The following is a 5,515-nucleotide window of genomic DNA, read 5'->3' on the forward strand; positions in this document are numbered from 1 at the left end:
GGGGAGCAGGAGGCCGCTGCTGCTGCAGTGGGAGCTGAGAGCCACACCGTGCCATCCCTGCTGCATCAGGCCCCCTCTCACCAGCCCATCTCCTGAGCCTGATGGAGCAACTGCCCCAAATCCATCCTGTCCCCCTGCACACGTGTCAGGGCACAGAAATCCTTACCATGATACAGCAGAAAAAAACCCCAAACCCACACACAAACCTCCTTTGGAAGGGAATAAATCTCTCTGAGTGGGGACACCTTCCACCACACTCGTGCCTTCCCAAGGATGCTGAGGTACAAGGGAGCACAGGGAATTTGAGTGGGTGTCTGCAAGCCCATCCAGGCTTAATTCAGAGCCCTGTCATTTCCATCCCTGCTTGGTTTTGATGCCTCTTCATAAATAATAGGGAAGAGTCTGTCATGTGGCTTGGCATGTTAGGCAGAATTAGTTGCCTGGGAAGGGATCCTGGCCCATGCAAGGATTTCCAGCATAGCCCCCAAATTTTTGGAAAGCACCAATCTCCCCCATCCTAAACTGGGGAAAAGGAGGAAAACTCTTGGGTCTGGGTTGCCTGTGCAGGGGGTTTTTATTAGAGGAGGGGACCAGGGAAGGTGCTGGGGGTGAGGAGGCGATGCTGAGGGAGAGGTTGGACTGGTACTGGTGCCAGGGCTAGGAGAGACAAACAGGGGGCTGCCAGGGTGCCCTCGGGGCGGGAGGGGAGTAGGGGAGTGCTGTCACACAGGTAAAGCCGTTCCTGGTTCCCAAATAACCCTGGGTGGGTATGTGGGGTTTTACACCCTTGTTATTAACCTGGCACAAGAAAATAAAATAATTCACCCTCAGACACCCCTCATTCCACACAAACCCATTGCTTCCTGTCTGTGTCTTCTGGGGAGCTGCACACTTGGGGAAATGGTACAACCTTGTCAGCACCCCAAACACCCCCAGGCACCGAGCAGGGAGTGCTGCAGGTCCCCGGGACATGTACAGTTGTACTTTAATTGTGATTTGAATGGTACATTTCCTCTGCCCACCTCTCCTCCTGCCTGCTTCACCTCTCGCTCTGTGGCCCATCACCCCCATTCCTGTCGGCAGCAGCGCCCTGGGGCAGTGTCGTACCGTGTGAGTGAATTCCTGCCTTACCGATTTTGGTTTTTTCAGCCCCATCCCTCTCTCTGCCACCCTCCCCCTTGGATTTCTGCATTTTTTCTGCAGAAATGAAGTAACCAGACCTGGTACCCTGAGTCTCAACCCACTGTGGACGTGCTATTTAGAAAACACATTTGTTGTAATGTGTGTGTATATATAAATATATATATATAATGAATATATCAAGAATATTTCTAAATAAAGTTTTACAAAGCAGCCTCCACTCGCTGTCTGCCTCTATCCCACCTCATCCCTCGAATCCATCATTAGTTTGGAGCTCCATCCCTGAATGCCGTGGGGTGAAGATGCTGGGGTGGCGTATTCCCAGCCAGCCAAAGACATGAACAGGCAGCAAAAAACGTTGCAGAAGGATCTGCTAATTATGTTTTTTTGCTTGCTTGACTCACACGGTCCAGCCTGGGCGGGGGAAGAGCTGGCAGGAAGGAAGGCGGGCGATGAAGCAATGCCCGCAGCAGGAGCGTTACCAGCCACCCCTCCTCAGCCAGCTGTCACTGGAGGTCCCCCAAAGGCTCCCGTGGCCTTTTCCCTTCTTCTGGCCAGGCTGGCTGTGCAAGGAAGGGGCTGCTGGGGGCCACGCCACTTCCCTTTGCGCCAGGGCAGGCGTTCGGCCATGGTTTAACAGGCAGTGAGAGTAATTCCTCTTTTTTAGGGAAGAAATTATCACAGCCACGTGCATAAGTGCTTTGAAAAATATACAGCACGAATTAGGCAGTGTTTAAGGCTAAGCAGTTCATTGAACATGTGTGTGTTTCAAAATATATATATAGAGAGAGATACATATATATATATAAATACATTTATATATATATGTATGTATGTATGTGTGTTTTAAAATATATGTACATATATATATAGATACATATATATGTATCTATCTGTATACATATATAAAATATATCTATAATATATATATTTTATAGATATGCATTTATATATATATGTATATATATATGTATTTATATATATATTTATTTATATATGTATACAGTACCATGTTGCTGATGGTGACTGACACCATACTGAGCACAGAGCAGATGAGCAGGACTGGCACCACAAGTATTTTCTTGACTTTAATTTCTATGAATTTCTATGAATTACAGATTGTTGCCTATTTAAACAAACCCTTTAAAGCATCCCTTGCTTTTTTAAAGCCTCCCTACAAAATTTTAGCTGCTAACCCCATCTCGCCATTAGTCTGGGAGCCAACACTTGCTTTTAAGGTTTCCAGGAGGGACATGGAGATGTCCCCTCCCAGCCAGGCTGAGCAGAGCCCTGGAGCCAGGGCTGGGCTGGTTCCATGCCAGGCTCTGGGACAAGGCGTGGGGCAGGTGTGGGCAGTGTGAGGCTGCTGAGTGCTTATCTGGAACTGGGAGATCACGGCTGCACATCTGGGTTAACCCCTGTCTCCTGTTGTGCTGCCAGCCCAGCAAGAGCTGATTGCTCACCCACTGGTTATCTCAGCCTCCCACCTCCTGTCCCCTCCCTCCCTCCTGCCATTGCCCAGACAATTCTCCTTTCACCTCCCCTTCTGTTCTTTTGCTTTCTTCAAGTAAAATATCATTGATAGCCACAAGTATTTTGCAACCAGCAAAGGAAAAAGCATCCTTAAGGGAAAAAAACACCTGCAGGGTGAAGGCTTCAAGCAACTCTGTGCACATTTATAGGTTCCATAACCTATGGAAAGGGCTGAGAGGCTTCCAGCCTCACCTGCTCCATGGTGGGATGGTCAATGTGCATCTCTCCTGATTGAACCTGGTGGTGGGGACACCCTGGGTGCTGCTCTGCTGGGACAGGCTCCAGGGCTGTGTCCTCAGGTGGTGGCTTTGTGCTGGCCGTGCTGGAAGAAGCATCTTTCTTCCATCATCTTTTTCTCCTGAGCATCTGGACCTTGGTGCTGCTTGACCACCAGAATGCAAATGTGAGAGAAGGAAGCAGACATTCACCTGCTTTTGTGTTGGTTTTTTTTTTTTTTTAAGTAATTTTTTAAAGCCCTTCCAATTCTTGTCTTCCAGACTTTAATCCATTTCTCATCAAATGGTAATTTCTTTCTACAATCATGTTATGTTGCAAAGGGTGATGTGCAATGCTCTGTGGATTTAAATATATGGGGAAAAACCCCAACCCAACACAGTTTTTTTCTGTTCATGCAAAACAGAAAAGAAAGCTGGGGAAAGCATCCTAAGGTCCTGGTTGCCCCTGCATGGAAGGGAAACAGCCTGGGTGTCATGGGTGGCATTGGCCTCAGATGGGACAGTGCTGGGGCCCATCTCTCACTGCTGGCACCACAAGGTCTGTAGGACAGGAGATTTTCTGGCAAATAGCAGTTTCTTCACAAACTTGAAACAGATGCATTTAAAGGTGTTTTGTTCATCCAGTTTTGTAATGTGTTCCAGGAATTGAGTGACATTCAGGCTTCCAGTGGCAGGAAATTTCCCTTACAAGTGCATGGATGACACTGGGGAGTGAGAACAGCAGGACTTGACATTGAGATAAAACTGAATTAAAAACCAGAGAGAAGGTGGGAGAATTTCATATATCCAAAATGATGAAAGAAGGAACACAAAACCCCCAAAATCACTCCAAATTTGGGCAGCTACTATTTTCCATCCTCATTATCTGTTTTTAATTACAGCCTTTCTGGCAAAGCCACGTTGAGGGCAGCCTGGCACTGGGAACACAGCCGAGGCCAGGAGCAGGGACCTGCTTCATTAGGGGCATTCCCACATAATTGAATCAAAAATGCTCACGGAAACGGCAGCACCCAAACATTCCCACCCCGGCAGCCCATGAGAAAGCTCCTCCTCTTCGCTGTGACAGGCGAGGTGACAACAGGAGGGAGTAATTGATGGCTCTCTGGGACTGCTCGGTCTGCCCTCCATCCCGGGGCTCATCCATGACATTCCCAGCGCCACACAAAAGCCGCAGCCGGCCGGTGATGCCCAGGGGACACCGCGCTGTCACACGGAGATGAGCAGCGAGCAGCATCCTCTCCTCCCAGTCCTGTTTTTTTCTCTCTGGTCCTCCTGCCACTCCTTTCACCTTATTACTCGCCCTCCGTTTTTTTTTTCATTTTTTTATTTTCCATCGCAAAACTGGGATGGGAGAGGATGAGGATGCTTTGAGACCACAGGGGCCACAGCGGGGACGTGCACCACTGATGAGGACGCAGGAAACCTCCCGGGGTGGCTCCAGCAGGCACTTTCAGACTTGTCCCCCCGGTAGACATTCCTTTTCCCCTGCTCTTGGAGCTATTCTCAGCCTCCCCAGTGACCTTTCCGGGGAACAATTTGCCATTGTGTTTTGGTGAAGCCCAGCCTCTATTTTTACACTCTGTTTTGCTGATGCGGGCGCAGGGAATCCAGCAGGAAATGGGAGGGAGCGTCTGGAGCGGGTGAAGCCCCGGCGCTTTGATGTGAGCCCGGCCGGCAGCACCTGGGGGGCCCGGGGGCTCCTCTCCCGCCCATCCCTCGGGCAAATCCAGCATGGCACCAGAGTGATCCGGCAGTGCCGAGGTGGCAGTGGGCCCTGCAGCCAAGGGATTTTGGCACAGGGGTCGGCAGAGCTGAGGTGCAGCGCTCCTCAGTGCTGGACTGTGCAGCTCAAGGAGTGCTGGAAAGAAGGGAAGGAGGTGACTGCTTGGGGGGGCTAGGAGAGGTTTGAGGGCACGCTCAAGGGTGTCAGGAAAGGCATGGCAGAGCATCCTGGCTGCACCTTGTGAAATAACCTGGCAGGTCTTTGTGTGAGGGGCTGCCAAGCCGTGCTTCTTCCTGATGTGGGACAGGGAGCTGGGTTTGTTGGGAGTGAAAGGCTCCAGAAATCCAAGCATCCAGCCTAGAGTGGCTGGGGAAGGGTGCTGCCTGCATGCCCTGCTCACCCCGTGTTTGTGACAGGGAACAGCAGTGTCCCACTCCAGTTGTACATCTGGGAAGATGGCCAAAGGCCAGGGAAGGGAAGGGAACGTGTCCAAGCCTGCAGCTGTTCTGTTTCCACCATTGTCAGCACCTGCAGCACAGCCCCTGAGGCAGGACCCTGCTGCCAGGGCTTGCCCAGAGCCCACAGAAGCCAGAGGTGAAGCCATCCTGCACGTCTGAAGGGTCCAGCTGCGGTCTCACCTACTGCCTGTCCAAGGCTGCCTGGGGGATTGGGAGCCAGGCAATGCTTTACAGCAGCTGTCCCATCTCCAGAGCACTTTGCTGGCTGTGAAATATCCCTTCACACGCTGCTGTAGCTGAAACAAAACACATCCACTCCATCCCAGTCGTGTCTTGCCACCATCCAGCATTGCAGCACCACTGCTGTGAGCATCCAGCCTGCTCCATCCCCAGGAATGGCCCTGAAAGGGGAGCTGGAGGCTGGC

The sequence above is a fragment of the Zonotrichia albicollis genome, chromosome 8 (assembly GCF_047830755.1).
Source record: "Zonotrichia albicollis isolate bZonAlb1 chromosome 8, bZonAlb1.hap1, whole genome shotgun sequence".
Classification (NCBI taxonomy): domain Eukaryota; kingdom Metazoa; phylum Chordata; class Aves; order Passeriformes; family Passerellidae; genus Zonotrichia; species Zonotrichia albicollis.